Source organism: Haemaphysalis longicornis, unplaced genomic scaffold, assembly GCF_048455015.1.
Source record: "Haemaphysalis longicornis isolate Haplotype H1 unplaced genomic scaffold, Haemaphysalis longicornis Haplotype H1 scaffold_9, whole genome shotgun sequence".
NCBI classification, from domain to species: Eukaryota; Metazoa; Arthropoda; class Arachnida; order Ixodida; family Ixodidae; genus Haemaphysalis; species Haemaphysalis longicornis.
Genome location: NW_027526460.1, coordinates 21,972,755 through 21,993,645, shown reverse-complemented (window position 1 = coordinate 21,993,645; position 20,891 = coordinate 21,972,755). Strand labels below are relative to the sequence as shown.

The 20,891-nt window shown below is 47.3% G+C and overlaps 1 long non-coding RNA gene across 2 annotated transcripts in view; it reads right to left on the bottom strand.

Annotated features, from left to right (window-relative positions):
* Positions 1–909: 909 nt before the first annotated feature.
* The window catches only part of LOC144153793 (uncharacterized), a 361,456-nt gene continuing 341,474 nt past the window's right edge, over positions 910–20,891 (bottom strand). For both annotated transcript variants that reach the window (XR_013319376.1, XR_013319380.1), the window contains one exon: positions 910–1,215. This is a non-coding gene — a long non-coding RNA (uncharacterized LOC144153793). The remainder of the gene's footprint in view (positions 1,216–20,891) is intronic.

Below are 20,891 nucleotides of genomic sequence, written 5' to 3'. Positions count from 1 at the left end.
ACAAACGTGCGCGGGGGACGCGGTCGCCACAGTCCTGGCAAACTTGTAATACTAATGGTGATGACTAAAAAAATACTAATAAAGTCCTTTAAAAAGACAAAAAAAGGGAAAAGGCAAACGTGGTTGATCAAGTAGAACTTAGTGCCCCGCCAAGAAAACATTCGCGCAATCGTGTTAGTTCGGTCTGGCTAGTTACCAGTTTCTGTACCGAGCACCCGCCCGAGGGTCCTCCAGTCCTGCACTGCAGGGTGAGGTTGCCGTCCTGCCGCCCGTAGGTGCCCGTCGTTGGTGGGAGATCGAAGTGCTAGCCCGCGTGCCCCCCTGCACCAGAACAGCAACGGCCGGTCCGTCGTAGTCGGTGAGGCTGACGCCCCTGGTGGGCCACCGCAGCTGACAATGACCGCAGCGCCAACAGATCCGGCAGCCGCGGGAAGTTTTCCAGAAACACGCTCACTATAGGCTCACGGCGGCGATCTTCCAAGCTACATGCATCGTGATGGAAGGGAGGGGTCTGCAGGGTAGATCATTGCAGCTGCTGCATAGAACAAATAGCTGAGTGAGACGTCTTGAAAACTTTATTACACAACGATGCACGCCCAAGCTATCGCGCAACCGTTAGCTTCGTATTTCTCACATGGTCCTGCGGAAGATAGCCGAATACAAGGAACCTAGTATGAAAGCAAGTACGCACGATTCAGAAGGCAGAATAATGAAAGCAGCACTACGACACTTCAACGCGTTCGGACGGAACAGCTCCGGGGAAAAAAGCTAGGCCCAAGAAGACACACGATACAGCGACGAAAAAGAGAAGTGAAGAACAGGGGCAGCATAAACGAAGAGCTATCGCCTCCGGTGAATGTTTAATGAGTGTGGTGCAGCGACCAGTGGCAATAAATTATTTAGAAAACATACTTATTAGCGCTAAGCAGCACGGAGACCGGAAAGAAAGAATAAAAGACTTTAAGAAACCTGCCAGGAATAATTTTTTCCTCGCGAGGTGCCTAAGTAGAAGGCAGGCAAGAGAAACAGCGAGGGATAACAGTGAGTTAGCACACAAGAGACATATTAAGGGCATTTTATTTTCTTTGTTCACAACCTTAGGGGACAGACGAAGCTGTCCAGCGGCGAAACGGCAGGGTGTTGGAACGAAATTATTTTCGTCCCTGTTCTTCAGGTTAAACTGCTCAGTTCCGGTTCAGCTCCAGTTCAGCACCCCTGCCAAAAAGTAACGGTTCGGACCGTTTCTAAGGTTGCAATTGGGTGCGAAAAATTTGTTATAAAAATTAAAAAACGAACAGTTTTAATCTCATTAAACAAAAAACGATCGAATAACACTTACATTATCATAACGAATAGTGATAAGGCGGTTGAACAACAAAGCCACATTAGGAATATCCAGTGAACAACGTTTTGAATTTCTGTAGTAATCAGGACACAAATAACGGCGAATTCGGCTTATTGCAATTTAGTATATGCATGGCATACGAACCACACCAAAACAGCGCCTTGGTACAGAGTTAGCTCAGACGGAGCACGTCATTAAATGTATTGGCGCCTAAATGCCTTTTGTCCTTCAAAACAAACTTCAGCTCTGATCACAATAGGTCTGCGTTGACCTGGGTGGCATGTACGCCAAAAGCTTGCGAAACCAAGGTGTACAGTTCCAGGTAGCCCTCATTTGTTTCCTTTCAATAATTGCAATACATTAGCGTCCCTTGAAAACCTGCGGCTCCGTCACCATCATTTTGCGTAAATATTTTGCGTAAAAACATTACACTTTTGTTGTCTGGCACGGCACGAGCTCGAAGCGAAGCTCTGCTTATTTTGGTGTTGACCTGCTCAGTCAAAAAGTTAATTCCTGAATTCCGTGAGATCGACTGGCTTTTTCGGGGGAAAAGTTCTTTCACGGGTACGAAACTTCGTTAGCACGGTGTTCCCTACTCTGGAGTACAGTGACCTGCAGTTGTGATTCACGGAAATCATCGTGACACAAAATGTCGCCATGGTGAACCAACGTTTCCATGGTAACGCAGCTAACCCCTTCGGGTTCTCGCCAACAAGTGCTAACTTGGTGGCACCATTCTAAGCGGAAGGCGGCAAGGCAAGGAGTTGCCAAAGGTATGCACACGCCGGTGCGCGTCCGTAGAGAGACTGTAACGAGAACACACAAAGTGAACGGCTCCTTGCCATGTCATATCACTGGAGCGTTTTTAAGATAAAACGAAGGTCAGCTGTCGTCGCCGTGCAGGAAGTGTTCCCTGTGTGTGCAGTGTTCAGCAGGATCTACAAAACAGACCCAGGATGGCCCCTAATACCCAGAGCCTTACTGGCCTCATAAATTTAAAATAGGAGTGTCAGGAGAAATAGCCTGCATCCTGCTGTTGTTAATGGGGAATTGCGGCTGAAGGGAAAATAACATCCATGGCAGCCACTCTGAAGGATGTCATTCAATTTGGAGGGGATCTGCTCTTAAGTTCTTATCATGCTTTAAAGGGGTAATGGTGACTGCGGGTTAACCCCTACGCTTCATCCGACTCCACGTCGTCGTAAATGTAACAGGAATGAAAAAAGGCTCATTCGACTCAACGGGCGCTCGAAATTTCGCGAATTTTGAAGAAAGCATTTCTTTTTCTATAGAAATGCTTGCGATAAAAAAGCGAGGGGAACTGGCATATTCTCTCTAATGCATGCGAAAATGGCCTTTAGGAGGCCTCGTCGCTTTCCGATGACTCCACGGAGGTCGTGCCCCGCTTTGGGTGGGTATTGTGTGAGGCGCTAAATTTGGATTCTGCGGTCTAGAGCAATGAAGGCCTCGTTGGAGGGCAGAAGGCGTGGTATTTGCCGCTATCTATCGCTTAATTGGTGAGCAGACGGAGGAAGTCGCTAATTTGGTAGGCATAGAATGAAAGTAAAAACTCCGCGGTCAAAAGGGCTGGAATTGCTACTGATACAATAGATACAATTACTAAGTAGGTCGTATTGTACAAGGCGGCAGCGGCATCCTCTTTCAGGCGATGCTGTTTCGCCTTGCCGGCGCGCGCTCTTCTCCAAAAGCCGAGCTCCCCATGCTCATGTTTTGAGTGGCCTGCGACTTCAGAGGTGACCGCATGCAACTACAGACGCACTGGGATCTCCGATTACCAACACCTTGCGCTGGTAGAGCGCCTCACGCAAGCGAAGGCTGTTTTAATACCATTTGTTTTATCACAACGGTGGCATTTAAGGTTTGGCGAGACATATAAGGCTTTAAAAAAAAGTAATATTATTTTCTCCAAGAAGGAATGATCAATGAAATGACAGGGAGTAGCCCCGAATAATCACGGTAGCCCAATCCTTACTTCATATAATTCGTCAAACCGAAAGCAGGGATCGCGTTTTACCGGTGCAGTCACCGGACCTTCGGCAAGCCCATCCACAGTGGCGGCCGACTTCAGCGGTGGTGGCCGCAGTGTCGTTGTTCTTCCCAGGCACGTGCCGCAACGATAGCCAACGTGACTCCCCGAGATGACCACATTTATTTCGCGCCCTTTCCTCGTTTCTTTGCTTCACATTGTTTCTATTTTACTTCCCGGTTCTTTGTTTTCAGCAATGGGAGTTCGTTCAGGACAGCATCTTTAGGAAATTGATTCGGGCTTGCCCGCTCCAGTTACAATCGGTTAAGGGAGAGAATCCTGCGGCGGGTCGAACCCAATCCCCCGACAACGGGTTAGCCGCAGTGGCAGTCACCCCTGCAACTGCGAAGCGGATATATTAATGTCAAAGCTTTAAATGCACATTTTGAAGAAGAAAAAAACCGGCACGTCAACTTTCAATTTGATTTCAGACACAAAATAAAGGTCATCATCATCATCATCATCATCATCATCATCATCATCCTATCTACTCCCACTACAGAGCAAAGGCATCTCCCGTTAATCTCCAACTATCCCGGTCCTGTGCTAACTGCGACCAATTTATCCCCGCAAACTTCTTTGTCTCATCTGCCCACCTAACTTTCTGCCGCCCCCTTCCACGCTTGCCTTCTCTAGGGATGCACTCTTTTACCCTTAATGACCAACGGTTATCTTTCCTTCGCATTACATGCCCTGCCCACGTCCATTTCTTCTTCTTAATTACTACTAATATGTCCTTAACACGCGTTTGTTCCCTGATCCACTCCGCTCTCTTCTTGTCCCTTAATGTTACACCTATCAGCTTCCGTTGCAATGCTGACTGAGTCGTCCTCAATTTAAGTTAAACTCTTTTAGTGAGCCTCCAAGTTTCTGCCCCGTAGGGGAGTACCGGTAAGATGCAGCTGTCATACACTTTCTTCTTTAGGGACAATGGTAGGCTGCCATTCATTACCTGAGAATGCCTGCCGAATTCACTCCACCCCATTCTTATCCTTTTAATCATCTCTGCGTCATGAAGGTACAGGGCTAAATAAAGAGAAAAATCTTTCCAAGCGCTGTTGCATATAGGAGGCGTTCTTGAAAGAGCCTTTGGATGTGGATGCCCAGAAAAATAACACAACTTGGGGTTCTTGCAGGCGTTACAACCTGCAACGTACGCCGCCCACGCAGCTTCGGCTATAGAGCAACGCGCTTTCTTGTCAGTCCTTGGAAATTCCGATCATGCAAGGTGCCGTCATCGTTTCGTGATTGAACTCCCGGCGAAACCCTTCCGCGTCGGCAGTGGTTCGGAGAGCAAGCGGGTGTTGCGAGACAACTTAAACTTCCCGATATACGCATCCCGCAGCGTCCAGCATTAGCCCGAGCATTCATCCCGTCGCCTTAACTTCGTCTTTAAGGGCGACGCAAGCTGCTTGGTGAGCGCGCTTACGGCTAGTTTGATGCGCGGCCTTCACGCCATGGGAACGAATGCGCACTGCGGGGGCCTTAAGAGGTGCTCAATGGTTTAGAGGAGTGAGAGAATGATAAAAACGTGTGTTAGGGTAGCAGATAAGCTAAAGATGGGCTCAGTGATTAAGGTAGTTCACACAGCTTGCGTTTCTCTGGGATTTATGCGGGCGTTTAACGTGGTACCGGATGTCTTCTTACTAGATTGAACCATGAAAAAAAGTAAGAACCACATAGTAAAACTGTAATGTAAGTTTCGGCGGCAACGTTTAGTTGCAGTGGTGTTGTCCAGTTTTACACGCGCAGTAGATTGATCGATTGCGGGGTTCAACGTGCCCAAGCTACACCTCGGCTATGAGGTGCGTCGTAATGGGGGCTCCGGCTTTCTTTTAGATGCAACGCATCTCTTTCAGCCGCCTTGTCCCTCCGGCGTAGTCCGGCGGCGTCCGCATCCCTCCCCCATTTTCCTCGCCGCGCCAGCTGCGCGCTAGCGCCGCTCTCACCGCAGCGCCATCTGCGTGTTAGCGCTCGGCTGCGCTCGCTCCGTCGCCGTGCCAGCTGTGCGTGGGTGCGGGTTAACACATGCGCATGCGCTGCTCTGCGCTGCTCTGCGCTGCTTTCTCTCATTCCCCTCTCCGCACATATAAACGCGGTGACTGCGCCGCTCCGCTCAGTCGTTCCGCCGGCGCTCCTGCGATGACATCCTCCAGTGACCACCGATGATTTGAAATGGAGACTAACAGGCCTGATATCGCGATGGTCGGCGCAACCGTAAAATTTACACCATCTTCCCGCGAAAGGAACCATGGGGTAGATGCGACACATCGGGGGTGAACATGCTGCGTAAATAGGACACACAACAGCAGCAATCCACACGCTAACATAACGGAAACGCAACGGCAATTTCCGATGCGTCGCATCTACCCCAGGGTTCCCCTCGCGGGAAGATGGTGTAAATTTTCATCCCCTGGGGATTTTTAGCGGGCGCTGAAATCTCGACACACGTGCGCTTTAGCGTTTCGCCTCCATCAAAAAGCGGCCATCACAGCAGGGATCGAACCCGCGTCGTTGGGGTCAGTACCAAACCGCCATAGCCACTGAGTCACCGGGAGGGTAACTGAGAAGTAGGTACTATGAAAACTCCTCGTAATCTAGCGAAGAGGGCGGAGTGCCCGAGACAAAAACAGAACGTGGGCCCGACGTAGCACTACAGTTGCCTTGATTGGACCAAATATTACAGAAATCCAGCAAGCAAGGCCACTAAGAAAACAGGCAAGAAGGAAGGCTACCAAGAACGAAATATATACAAAGGGAAAATTAAGCTTACAAATAATTATGAGAATTGTAATTTAAGACACACTGCTCTTTGTCGAAGCCCATTGCATGTTCATTTTCTAGTTATTGAGTCCATTTATTTTATTTGCTCTGATCCTTCCCAAATTTCAGTTGCCCGCTGTCAATTAAAAAATAATTGCCAGCGAAAGCACTAAGGGGCCTAGGCCAGTCAGACAAACGATGCCCAAAAATCCATCGGGTGACGGCTTAATTACGTTCTTTCGATCCTGTTGACATACCTACTCACGTGGGCGATGTGATTGAAGAGTTTTTAGAAGGTTTTCGTTCGTCATTTAATTGCCTCGTAGATGGCCAAGAAAGACTGCCGGGCCCGGTGTAAATGATACCATTTTAAAAACAGGTGCATTTCTTGGCTGCTATTTTTTAGTAATATAATCATGATGGATGCCAAGTCTCCTACGCCGGTACCCTTTATTTCATTATTACTATAATTCGTTTATTGTGTGTTTTTATCCCCCCCCCCCCATTAAGGTACTGCCGCCAGTTTGCCAAGTAAACCAAGTTGACAGTCGTTGCTATCCTTGGATCTCTTCGTTACTGCTTTTGTTGATGCATTTTTTCTGTGTGCTCTCCTGTTTTTGGATTGCATTTACCACCTTTCTGCATATGGACGACCCGAGAATTTGCAACCAAGGAGAAGCTGACATCTTCGCTGCAATAAAACATCACAAAACAAACAACTGTAGTAAAACCTTGTATTACGTTAATGGCGCTGCTATTTATTGTACGCTCGACAATTGCGCGCCATACAGTCGGTCGGTCGGTCGGTCGGACGGTCGGTCGGTCGGTCGGTCGGTCGGTCGGTCGGTCGGTCGGTCGGTCGGTCGGTCGGTCGGTCGGTCGGCTGGCTGGCTGGCTGGCTGGCTGGCTGGCTGGCTGGCTGGCTGGCTGGTTGGCTGCCTCAGACCATGGCACATACCCACTCGGGGGATTGGCCGAGAAGCTTTGTACCTAATCAGGATGTGACCTAATTTATTTTAGATCTCAAAATTTAGAAAAGGAAATACAGAACAGAATTTTTTAAATATGTATAATATGAAAGTAGAGTCAGGAAGAAAAATTAAATAAACGTGAACGCTTAGCTGGCTAGCAGGACAACCGGCCTGTCGCCGCAACATAAGAGAGAAGGGCGGACACAACATCCCTGTGGCAGACTCTAGGGCGGAAGCGCCTAGTGACAGAACCTCGGAAGTAGATAGCGGAAGGTAGAGGCGCCTAAAGGTTGACTCCAGATGCTTGCGTCGCATTGGGGAGAAGCTGCAGCAATTAAACAGGAAATGTTCTATATTTTCTAGTTCGTCGCAGAAAGGGCATTGCGGAGATGGAGCCATATCAGATTTACAAAGATAAAAATTTAATGGGGGAATGTTGCACCGAAGTTTAGTGATTGCTACCTCGCATAGGCGTGATTCACAAAACATCGGCTTCCAAGCATGACCAAGGTGGCTATAATCTCTAGAAGAGAGAATCGTTTGACAAACATGAAAGTGCCTTTTCTTCCTTTTTTCGCGACGCAAACCTTTTTTACCTCTGCTGCCTTGCGGCCTCTTGCACCGTCTGTTGAGCACCTGCATACGCTGCGATGAACACGTTCCTTTTCTTCATTCTCTCGGGTGGCTTTGATAAATGCTCATAACGGATTTTAATATATTCTTTTTCTATTACCTCCAGTCTTCCCTCATCCTCCTGTTCGTATAGATCTCAAGCTTTTAATCCCATTTCCCAGCGTCACATATGCGTATATTTGTGCTTCGAAAGCTAATGCGGAGCGTGGCTTTGTTTCTTCTTCAGAATGTCGTCTTCATAGGAACCCCGTCACGTTTATCTACGCTTAAACTTCAAAAGTAACATGTCAAGTAAACGAAACGCTATTCATACGCGGCAAATTTGGTTGAACAACTTTACACAAGTTACACCCAAAGCTTCGTTCATAAATATGTGCCAATGCCGTCATTAAGCCCGGAGTTCGAGTCATGGTTCAAAGAAACTGGGAGAGACAGGGGAGTCAACAATTTGGCTCGTGGAGGAGAGAACTTCAATTAATTAGTAGATCTTTCACAATCCCGGGCGACCGTCCGTATCTTGCCTGCTAAAAGCAGATGCGTGTCCCCACTATACTCGGGAACAAGTTAAGAACGGCAATAGCTCATGTACGGTATCACTCCGCCAACAGGTGCGTGCGTTTTGAAAAGAGACTGCTATTAATGCGTGATATCGTCTGTCTTTTCTCACATAGTTTGTTTGTCTTCATTGCAGTAATTTATAATCATATTAACACCAAAAATCACGGAAACGGCTCGTGCCATGTTCAAACTATACCCACTAGCGCACTTCGTGCGCCGCACGGAGTAACACCCGGCTGCGGTGATGAGGCACAGGGCGCAACTCCCGTTGCCGTTCTTAAGTTGTACTCGAGTATGCCACGTACGGATCACAAGGCCCAACTCACTCACTCATGCCTAGTGGTAGCGCGTTCTAACGGGCGACCATGCCGGAATACTCGTGGCTTTGGAGAAAGAAGACAGGGACAAGGTGGTCACGGAGGAACAAGTGCCCGTGTGACGCAGAAGAAGTAATAGAGAGGGACGACAAAAACGCCGCATGTTCCTTCAGAATTGGACTTGCTTGCATTCAGTGCTTTACACATTGGCACGAGAGTGAACATTGTGCGTCAAAAAATGTGGGAAAAAATAAGAAAACTGACACTAACGCGTAGACTTGAAGGTAACGAAACTCTACGCAACCTTCACGACAATCAGGAAGGCTTAAGTCCACGATTGCAGCCGATTTGATGCATCTTCGCTGCCGCCAAGACCTTTACTCCGTCGTGTGAGCTTCTTTCCTTTTTTGGAAGTAATAATTATTGGAAATCACCTTATAGGAGCGCACGCTATGACGTGTCTTTCTCGTTCCGACCAAGTTTTGCCACGATTAAGGCGAACGTTGGAGTCTTTCTCATTCCGAGCAAGTGTTGCCACGATTACGGCGAACGCTGGAGTTGTTTTTTTTTTTCGGCCATTCTTGGCCAATCTCCCTAAGTGGGTATGCTTGGCTTGCAAACGTGTGCAGGGGACGCTGGGCGCTCGTCGTGAGGCACGCCCACACAAGCGCCAGGCATTTTCTTGGTTTTGTTAACTGCCGGGCGGTCGCCTCAAGGCCCGCGCTCTCATGCGCGCACTTGGAAATTTCTTGGTATTTTTAACTGCGGGCACGACAGATTACGATTCACTAAACAGCTTCGCCGTTAAAAAATAAACAGACGAATATTCGACCCGGCAACGAAAAAAGCTGTGGTTGATTCCTATGCCGTAGGAATGAGTAAAATACGAAAGTGAAATGTGCAGCGAAATCTGCAGCTGAGCATACTTTGCGGGTCGGCGGCTGTCTTGTGAGCATGCTTGGCGAACGACGTCCTATTGGCGGGTCGCATCGGCATAGGTGTACTGGCGCCATTTCCGTGACGGATATGACGTCAGTGAAATCTTGGGGTACCTGTTAGAATATCGTGGGGTATCGTGTTAAAATATAAAACCCAAAAAACGAACAACCTCAAGTATAACGTACTCTTTAGTACTAAAGGTTGCTTCCCCGCAAGGAGACCCTGTGTGCAGGGGTGCACACTGTACAGGCTACTTCCTTTGTACTGGCGTCACTTCCGTGACGGATATGACGTAAGCGAAATCTTGGTGTATCCGGCACTTTTGTGTTAAAATTCAGCTCAACAGCGATATTATCTGAAGAATGTGGGATCGCAAAGGTCTGAAATATCAAGGTCAAAAGACAGAATGGCAGGCGCGTGTGCAGCAGGAGAGCGCTCATGTTCTGTGAGAGTCTAATACTTCTCGTACTGCCGGTATTTCGGCCTTCCCCAGGGAGGCGGCAGCAAGAATATCCCATCAAGAGCTCCGTTGAAAATTTTCAACCCTAAAATAGTTATCATGCCAATTACGCGAAAAAATGCAACCGGGTGAGAGTAACAGTACAGTAGAGACCGAAAATGGGTGCTGGGAAGGAAGCCACCCTGCTGACACGCATTTTCAACGTTCCTGCTTCAGCAGCGCTCGCTGCGAAGCCCAATTTGTCATCGTTCGCGAACATGAGCGATTGTTGCAGAGGAGCCTGTGGGATTTCCAGAAGTTCAGTCCTGGGCAAAGAGTAAAGTTCACACTTGCTGTCCTTGGTTAGAAAGTTGCTTTCTGTAAGCTTCATCGAGGAAAAAGGGGGGGGGGGGGGGGTGCGTAAAAACGGCGAGCGCAAGCGATGGTTCGCAGCGACTGATCCGGGCCACCGTCGACTAGAGGGAGTCGTAGATTCGCCATAAAAGCGGTCACGGCATCCAAAGTAAAGTCTGGCGTTGGGATACGGCTCAGTGTTCAAGCCCAAAATGGGCGGCAATTTCAAAGCTATCTTCTTTTTACAAATTTAGAAACTCGGCAAGCCTCTGTGGCCGTATTCGTAAAGCAGTTGTGTTGCATCTGGGGTGTCATACCCCTTACATCTGCGCACAGTGGAAGGCTAAAAAAGGGCTTCGTGAATCTTGCCCGTGATTCTAGGGAGTGATAGTTCGTACAAGCGACAGGAGCACGAAAGCGAAAACCGACGAGATAACGGCCCTGTTGCAACCGCAAGGCTGCACGCCATAAAAAAACGCTCATTTTAAACGTTTCGAAGGCATAACACCGCCAAAGAGAAGTGGGAGTACGTCTTTCAAAAGCAGACGTCCGATGAGCATTGCAATGTTGTCGCTTTCGAGGCAGCTTTCGAAGGGCGCTGCTAGTTTGCGCGCACAGCACAGCTCTGGAGCTATACATAGAACGCCTTTTCCCTTGTCTCTGGCCTTTCTCAGTTATTTGCAAAAAGTTATTCGGCAAACTTCAAAAGAACTAAATAAAACAAAACGAGCTATACTTACATTTACTACAAGGCATAAATAGTATGTGAGACGGATGTCGTTCTAAAATGCTCGCCTGTTTGGCGCGAGTCGCGCCAATGTGCGTATGAATCGGTTTCGAATTCGAGTACTCGCCGATATAAACCTGCGTTTGCTCAGGCCCAAAAATACTTACAAGACTTGTGGCACAAACAGATGAGGGCATGTTATCACTTTCCGCGAACGACTATTCTTTCCCGTTGCATCTGATGTACACGGCCTCCACTCAGGCTAAAACTCAGTTGCGAGGGTTCGCGGTTCACAGATTCCCCTCGGAAAGGGCTTGGATCGAAGAAAAACCCATCCTCGTTGGGTTTGGGAAACATTGGTCAACACAAAGCAAAAAAAAGAAATAAACGCCCACCTCCCCTTGCGGGAACCCTGGTGTGATGCGACGCTGAGGGGGCTTCAAGCGCAAGCGGAGAGCAACCGTCGAACGAAAGGCCGCCGGAGAGCGGCACACCGGTTATATGCGCAGCGCTCCCGAAGGACAGGAGACCGCGGAAGAGAGAGTACTGCACATGCGCCGGCGCTAGCGTGTCCGCCGCGGCTATGACGCAACACAATCCAACACAATCCACTTTAATCCAATCCAATCCAATCCAATCCAATCCAAATCCAATCCAATCCAATCCAATCGAATCCAATCGAATCCAATCCAATCCAAGCCAATCCAAGCCAAGCCAAGCCAAGCCAAGCCAAAGCCAAAGCCAATCAATTCGAATCCAATCCAATGCCCCTCGCGAGAGAGGGGCATCGTAGAGGAGAGGGGGTGAGCGGCGGAGAGCGCAGCTCGCGCGGCGAGGAGAATGGGGGAGGGGCGGACGACAACAACGCCGACGGCGCTGCATGGACAAGGCGAGTGAATGAGATGCAGTCGCATCTGAAATGACTAGAATGTCGGGGCGAATGCTCACGAACCTTTGAATGCGTTATCGAAGAAAAGAAAACAAAACAATTCCCGAACAATGCTAATCAGCAGACGCAGTGTGGCTGAATCACCAGAAGGCTGTAGTTTTGATGCTTCTTTTTTAATTGCCTGCTCCATATAACCTGCTTCTTGTTTTTCCAAAAAGAACGGCGTCGTCAGAAGAATTGCCATCTTTACGCGACCTAAGCATCTTTCCATACATTATGATTGTGCTCTCTATTTTAGTTTTCGTTCCGGTTGCTCAGCCCTATATACTATTGCCTTTAGGGCCTCCCAAAATTGCATTTACAGTATCAGCAGACTGTTTGTGTAAGACCTCTCTGCCTAATCCTCTCTCGCTTTCCTACTCTGTCGGTCTCTCGCTCTCTCTCTCTGTCTTTGACTTCACCGCCTCTTCCCCCGTATTGTTATTTCTAGCGTTCCATATTTCTAGACCTTCAGCGCAAATGTTTTTTAGATGTGATTTCTTTGAGTGCTCAAGCTTTGATATTCGTAGCACGTGCTCGTAGCGCGCTCTGGTCGTTTTCTCCCCAGCCGTAAACCGTTCCATCTGCGCCTGCGAACTATCGCGTGCGAAGCCAAATGGCTCGCTGGGTTTCCCGACTAATGCGCGCCTGGAGTGTGAGACGACCCATAAAGTTGGAAAGGAATGGTGGCGGGTTGCTTCGACAAACAGCACACTTGCAGGAGCGCTTCGTCACGCTTGGATAAACAACAACCCCCTTCTTTTTATTTTGGGCTCCAAGAGAGCAGCGTCCCAAAGTCCCAACAAACGCTTGATAACATGAGGATGGCCAAAGTATTTCGTAATTATCGACCCATAAATGCGTCGAAATTTGTGGAACATGTTTTTAGGCAGATTATTTGACATATTGCTTTTCCCTGTAGGTTACGACACCTTGGAGCCTGGAATTTACAGGGTTAGGTGCGCTAATGTGTGGCAACATGCAAGTTAGTTCAACGTTAAGCACGCGCACTTTTCTCGTGTCGAGTAGATCTGATAGAATTGTTTTTTGGCCCTATATTTGGCTTATTTGGAGATAAATGTGCTGGTGCTGGCAGGAATTTGGCACATGTGGGAGCACTGGCTTTTTAGAAAAATATTGCATTGCGCTAGAAACTTGTTTTTAACGAATTTGGCCTGGCTTCCTTTTGACCCACTCACTATACCATGAAAGCAATGTAAAAGTGAGCGAAAAGGCGAAATGGGAAATTTCGCGCACGCACAACCACCAGCAAAAAAGGCGTGCAAGCGACGTCACGCTAAAAGTTTTGTCAGTACACATGCCTTACTAAACATGGCGCACAGATGACGGAATCGCTTACCGGGCAAAGCACTAAAAGCAAGCAAATGAGAAATTAAGCCGACTGTCCCAATTTGTAACTATTTCGGAATTCGATAGTCAAGCTATCATTAAAGATTTATAGGTAGCCCCTCTGCGGCCATATTCAGTGAGTAGCGTCTACGCAACTGCTCCTTTGGTTGGTCTGAGACTTAGCACAACGTCTGCGGGATGTCACGAAGGAGAACATGACAGTGAGGAGGTCTGTGGGCTAAGGACAGATGCTGAAGGAGGACTGTTACCGGCTATGAATTGCACAGTATCTATTTTGCAGGGGAAACATGTATTTGAATCTTCTTTGTGCTTATATATCAGCTGTAGGGCGTTGGTTGCATGGCACCCAATTCAGCTATGTTTTCAGGTATGTTGCAGTTTGCGCAATGCCAAGTTCGGTAGTTTTAACAAACCAGCCCCCCCCCCCCCATGCCAGCGTCGCAGAAAATGAAAAGAAACATTCCCTTGGCTTGATGCCGTACAGAGGGGCGCAATACATTTTAGTGAAAATTGGCTAGTCAGAAAAATAGGCTGCATGTGTCGTTTACAGGAAGGAATCCATCGCATTAAGGTTTGAAGCTCAGTTTTCATCACAGCATCTAGGTATAGCACATATTCTAGTTTCTTTAAATTGCGAGTCGCAAGGATGCCCATAAAGATAAGTTGAAATTCAGAACTCACAGGCCAGATAGTGACCTGATTTTCGTCAGGTGCACATATCAGCGTATCCGCTCCTTCAATACGGACAGGCGCATTGGAAGACGAGCAAGTACGGGTACGTTCAATAACTCGTCCAGAAAACAAAGGAAGGGACTTGTAGCCACTAATGGGTCCTCTTACGCAGGCTGCCTCTGATAGCGTCTGAAGGCGTTGCTCGGTTGAGCTTCTTTTCTCGCATTGCTCGGAATGCAGTTTCCCATGCGAAAATCCTTTCCCCCTTGTCCGTATCCTCCAAACTTCTTTCCAGGATTGCATGTCATCTGTGTGAACGCACTGATACCGACTTTACCATTAACCGAGGGGCGGTGAAAGTATCACTACCCAAAGTTGCTGATAGTTTAACAGCCATTCATGAGAAAAATGAGCCTCCGTGCTGAAAGTACTTAGCACAACAAAGTGCTTCTTTCATGGTATGGGTGGCAAGGTAAGAATGTCTCCACTGAATAAACTAGGTATCTAAACTTGTGGCAATTCCGTATAAATCAATTATCGGGCGACTACGCCGGCTTTATAGTATTGACAGCGTCAGCACTCACGCAAAATGGTGTTGCTGGCATACCTTTACAGCCGAGTGACTCATCACTTGCACAACAAGCACTGGAGCCAGTTAATATAGGACACTTGAAGAACAGTGACAGAAAGTAAGGAGGAGTTAGTGAACTGATAACTGGCGGCGTGAAGAGGGTAATAGAACAAAATTAGATGACGAAGTTTCAATGACTTCGTACGTACGATAAAGATGCAATATCAACACATTGTCGAATACAATCACAATAGAACGTCAACTGATTATCTAAGAGCATATTCTGTCCATTGAGATCCAGTCACTGGGACCGCTGTGTGTTTTTTACTGTTTCCCGTCTGTCGGAAATACAACATTCGTCACATTGGCTTCCAAGGTCAGCTTCGCCGCGTTATTTGCAAGGGCACGGTGAAGTGCACTTGGGGTTTTGAGCCACGCTGCCAAATGCAGAGTAAGCTGTAAAACAGAAAGGGAAGGGCAAGAGTCACAAATTGCTGCGTTCAGAAGCGATTATACTTTTCCGTCTTCGTGCTCTGCTCCTGTATTTAAACACGCAGTGACGGGCCCCTGCATATTATCGCTACGGCTTGCTTTTTAGTTTCGCGCTTCCACTGGCTATTCCCACTTCTTAGAAATGTATTCCATGCAACAACTGTCCTCCAGTGATTCGGTAACGCATATATTTTCTCCACACCAGTACAGCGCTTGATACAAAGCATGCTTCAATGCATATCGCACCTGACCTGACGCGAAGCGGGGCAAAGTTGCAACACTACAAGTTAGTATTTCCTTGACCAAACCGCGTTTATCACAGAACACATAGCGTGCATTTCAAAGCTGTAACTTAAACGCAACCCAGAAGGGCAAACTTACAACCAGAGACAGAGGTCATTTGACATTCTTCCAAACTGACTGACCCCAACTTTACGCACAACCTACTAGCCTACTGGAAATAGACTCGATGTCGAGAAGTACATAAAATAAGTCCTGCGTAGGTTCCTGCTTTGTTTTAAGCCGTTCCGTTCACTTCTGTGGGTCTCCGCTGGAACTATGGTATGAGTGAAACTTACCAGAACATTCGAACTCAAGTCAGGGCCCCAACTAAGTGCTCCGACCTATTCAAGCGACCACACCGGAACGAAAACAGGATATAATCTTTCGAAAATATGGACTTGCACTGTCTGTAATGGTGCCTTAGACCACCATTTATCACTCCAAGTCGTGTTCATAGAAGAGCCCCCCCTTTCCCCCCTTTCCCCCTTTTTTCCCCCGCCTATCCGCCCAGCTCTAAACCGATGCTGCGCACCAGCTGGTCAACTTTTGTGGGCATTTCCTTCGAGCCCTAACGACTTGCATCGTTTGCAAGACGCCGTTCGGCGCTGCAACAAGCCAGTCTACCCAGAAACTGGCTTAATATGCGAAGAAGTATTGTCATATTTGGTATTTACTTATATTTGTGCTGTCGCTTGTGGTGATAACATGAATTAACTTCTCGATCTTCTAAAGTACCTAAACAAGCCTCCCAGTCAACGATAGATTATCTAGCGGGAGATGTCCCCTGCGGTCAGCTTGTGACTAAGGAGAGTTTTAAGCCAGAAGAAAGTGTCGTTATGAAGAACGATAATATTGCTGTCAGGGGTTACAATGAGATTAACAACCAACTGTACCAGACTTCAAACAGCACTTCCAACGTACGCTGAGCCCTGATGAAGAAAACATCTCGAAAATCTACTAAGACATGGAAACTGCTAATGACGATCGTGCAGGCATACCAGAAAATGTCACACCTAGCATTGCTATGGCTACACAAAAACTACATATGTGCCCGTCTGTCCGCCTCCAGAAGCATATCGGGATGACAGATCACAAGTAAGTAGCAGCTAACACTAAAAAAATGGGACTCTTTGAACAATCGTGCACGCCGAGCACACAATGGTTAAAAGGTAAGCGAGATGTTTGCTTAAAGAGGATCTTCAGAAGCTTGAGTTCATCAAGGCGGATTTGAGTGATCCTATTCATTTCGAGCGCTTGGCAGTCGCCGCATCCCTCAACTCCATCAAAGCGAAGTCACCATGTGGAGTACCGCCTAAGCTGCTTGATGCTTATATCAAGACCACTAGAATTCAAAGGCAGATGAAAAAACTGCCTTTTCTTAGATGTCTTACGAAGATTTTGAAGGATGCAAATACACGTTTAACCTAATATGCCTTTTTTTTGTGTGTCGCTTCGTTCGAGTGTAAAGACGTCATGGTCAATAAATTGTGTTTCTGGGTTGTAATTGTTATTTTTTCACCCGAAAAAGCATTGAATATTTCTTGAAAAATAGTTTGGCTTAATTGCGCATAAGTTATTGTGGTATAATGTGGAGAACAGAAACCCGACGCTGCATAACCAGCGAGCCCAACAAAAACAATTGGACGATGTTAGAAGAAAATGGTGTTGTTAAAAAACTAGTTCGAAACGCCGCTATCCCCTTGAACAGTTTTCAATGTGTTTTTATTCTTAATTTTATTGCTAAATTACATGTAATGTAATGTCTTGGTCTTCTCTGCCTGTGCCTCCGTGGGAGCCGAAGCACAAGAACGACTAACTCCAGCAAACGTATAACTTCGCCACTTTTAATTTCGACGCTCCACACTCACTAGTGGTTTAAAACAGCACAATTCTGGTGTGTCTATCTTTTAAATGCAAATGGTACTCATTAAAATGTGCCTTCTAAAACAGTTGTACCACGCCAACTTCACCCATACCCCGGAAAGCCGACGCAGTCTGTGTGAAAAAAATCACGACAGCATTGCGTCTAGTGCTAGCGACGGCCGCAGCGCCTGTTCTTAAGTGTGTTAGAGCACAGCAAGTTCTAGAACTCCCTTACTTAAGGCATCTCTGGACTTACATGCACTACATAATTTGGCATTCACTGCAGCCCTGCCGACAGTTCCTATGCATTTAAAACACATTTAATAATGATTCGAAACAGAAAATTTGGTGTGTGGCATGTGTACTTGCACGTTACATCACCTCTTTGTCACGTCACTGTTCCATCCAAAGGATCCGAACACGGCATACTAAAGTTGACAAAACTCGTCGAGATGCCGGATGTAGGGCTGCTCATTCGATGGTATCGAAAACAAGCGTTTTCCTTATCTCGCTGAACAGCCTTGGGGCTGCACGCAATGAACCAAAGGAGTGGACCAAGTGTGCAACCATTGCGAAGCAAAACACTCTTCTCCAAAATGGCCTTTACCGGCATCCTCCCTCTTCTCATTCACCCGACGTTGTTCTCTTCCGCATTCTGCATCCATTTCCGCAACAAAGTGACAACCAGGAGCAGCGAGCGCACCGCGAAAAAACACCTCGTGCCCCGATGGCGCATTCCTGGAAGCGGCGAGCGTGGAAGTGTAATCGGGAGCACTTCCTTCCCCGGTCATCTGAAACGCGCCTTTTGTAGCAAAGTACGTGCGCTCCTTAACTCCCTGGTTATAGGGACCGGAGCTCTGGTCCGATCATGCTGGGCTTTCTCGACAGTGACTCGTGTGCTCACGCGTCTCTCACCAAGGCTTCCAACGACTGCTGCGCCATAGACTCGGGCTAGCGTATTCATACGGAGTGCATGCGTGGAACGCAAACTTCACAAGATTGAGCCCCACTCTATTGTTTATTCATCAAAGCAACCTTTGCTTTGTTACATTGCCGCGTCAGTATACTTGAGACATGCCAAGGGGATTCGTTCAACACAGTGGGATCGGCACGAGGGCAAAAGAAATGAAATGGAGAAGGCTTGCACATTAGCTGTTAAAACACACAAAAATCTTGGAAAACTCACCCTGAATTGCAAGTGACGTCCTAATTAGAGAAAGCATAGCAGCTTAAGGGCGCTATTCGGACGTTTTATAAGCGTGAGAGAGGCCCTACAACAATTTATTTTAATGTTGTGTTTGATGGTTATTCATTTTAAGCTTGTAAGTTAGAAAGGTAAACCTGTTAAAGTGGAGGCTAGGGGCAAGTATCCAATAAAAATTACTTTGAAAGGCTGCTAGAATTTTCTGCAACAATAAATGGCGCAATATTGCTGCAACCCGGGCGCTCCTTTTTTAAATATTGTTGTTCTTGTTACGCAGGGACTTTTTTTTTTTTTTAGCAGTGAAACTAAAGAATCGAGCACAGAAATTCGCCAAATCTTACTGAAGTTACACGAGATTTCACCGAAAGAAATGTCATTGCGATTGAGGGGCATCTTGAATTAGTTAACAGAGCGTAATTTCATTCCGTCGCGCTCGAAAAGGTGAGTTTGCGACTGAAAAAATCCGCAACCCGGAGCACATTTATCAATTTATGCATCACATGGTTTTGGAGGCGATACCACCAAAAAAAAAAATTATTTCAACATAAATGATCACGTCCAAACCTTAACTTCACTTATTACTTAAGGAGGACTGACTCGTATGTTTTTTAACGTTCAGAAAGCCTTGTTCTTCGATCTTAAAACTGGTGCTACCCCCGATGATAGACATTTGTCTCGTTAACGCCGCAAGGCGTTTTTCCACAACCACTGTGTTACCCCAAGCACACACGTTCGCGACAGGTGAAAAATAGTGTGCTCACAGAAAGCTTTCTAGGGACGAAATGGAATAAGCTACCCGGCCAGATTTTGCGTTTCTCTGAGAGACTACTCAAACTCACGACGTTGGAAACACGTGCCAGCCGTAAAAAGCGGCCCCAAACAGCGCAAAAACAAATCAGCTTCGCCGAAAGCCAACCGCGTCTGCGTGTTTGCTGCCGAGAAGTAATCGCATGTCCAATGAGGCCCTCCAGAAGATGGCAGACGACTCGGAATAAAGAAGAAAGGGAAAATAACAAAATAAACGGCCCACAGAGAAAAGAGCTCTACGAGAAGGGATAGAATTAGCGCAGCATACGAGTACGTCCCTCCTGTTTTTGTACTCCACGTGTTCTGGTCTTACACTTGGCGGGAAAAAAGCAGGGTGATACAGGTCGGAGGCGACCAGGAAGGGAAGGACTTGAGGAGAAGAAGAGTAATAAACGTACACGGCGTAGCTCATTTCCGAAACAATTTCCCGGCCACTCTGCCTCGTTCCGTTAGCGGAGCAACGTCTAACGAAATTACCCTCTACGGCATCCACCAGCCGGCCGCGTCATCAACGGCCACTTGGCAAACACGTCCGCGGCTTCACCTGAGCCCTTCCACGCGTCCTTCTTTCTAACGGCGAGAAAAGACTGGCCGGCAACCTCTTCGTGGAAGCAGCGTCAGCGCGCTTTCTGAAGGTGGCGAAGATCAGAAATGGTTGGCTGTAGAAGACACCGGCCGGCACTGATTGAGGCGAGCAACGTTCATTGCTATACGCGATCACCTGGTGGTTCGTGTTGTTGTTTCCGTTGCTGTTTTGTCGTTGCTGTTGCTGCCGGTAATGATAGTGATGGTGATGTGGTTGTTGTCGTCGGTGTTGTGTTTGGTTCTCACGGTAATGGTTACTGTAGGCGAGAAAACTTTACAAGTGTCTTATAGTAGATGTTGGATTGTTATTTGATCATACACCGGCATCACCGCGACTTGTGCTATACCCGAAAGTGGGTTTCACGGCGTCGGTCGCACTCATCATCATCAACAGCCCACTCGATGACTTAGTTCTCCCCAAGCATACAGTGTTGAACATTCTGCTTAGAAGCTCTACCCGTACGTTTCGTAAGTATCAATACGTAGAGAAAAGAATTGTCAAGTTTAACACTTCTTAGCCTAGTTATTACGAGCGAAAAAGTGGCGCAGGGAAACTAATGAATAATTAGTTCTTCTGCGTCACTGAGGCTACATGGGAATGTTCGACAACAAACATAATATCCGGCTCACTGAATGTTGGAGCAAATAAACGTTGTGGAATACCTATTTTTAAGACCGCTAGGCTACACAAAAATTCCCACATGACTGTCACAGGAGCACCAACTACACAGTTGCGTGTGTTCTCCTAAATTTACCGTGAATCAATAGCGTTTCCCGAATAATTCGCATGAAGTAAGCGCAGAAGCGGCGAGACTTGTGCCCAAACGAGATGCATGAGCGGAAAGTAAGTCCACAAGGATTTGGGATTGTCTCGAGGGAGTATGGAAGCAGCGATTTAGAAACCGACGAGTCTTATCCGAGTTCAGGAGCTTTTTGAAAACATGACGGTAAAACGAATGCAACTCTTCTTTGGGGTGGTTCGCTTATTACTTTGCCTTGGGTCGATAACCACACTTCGATTAC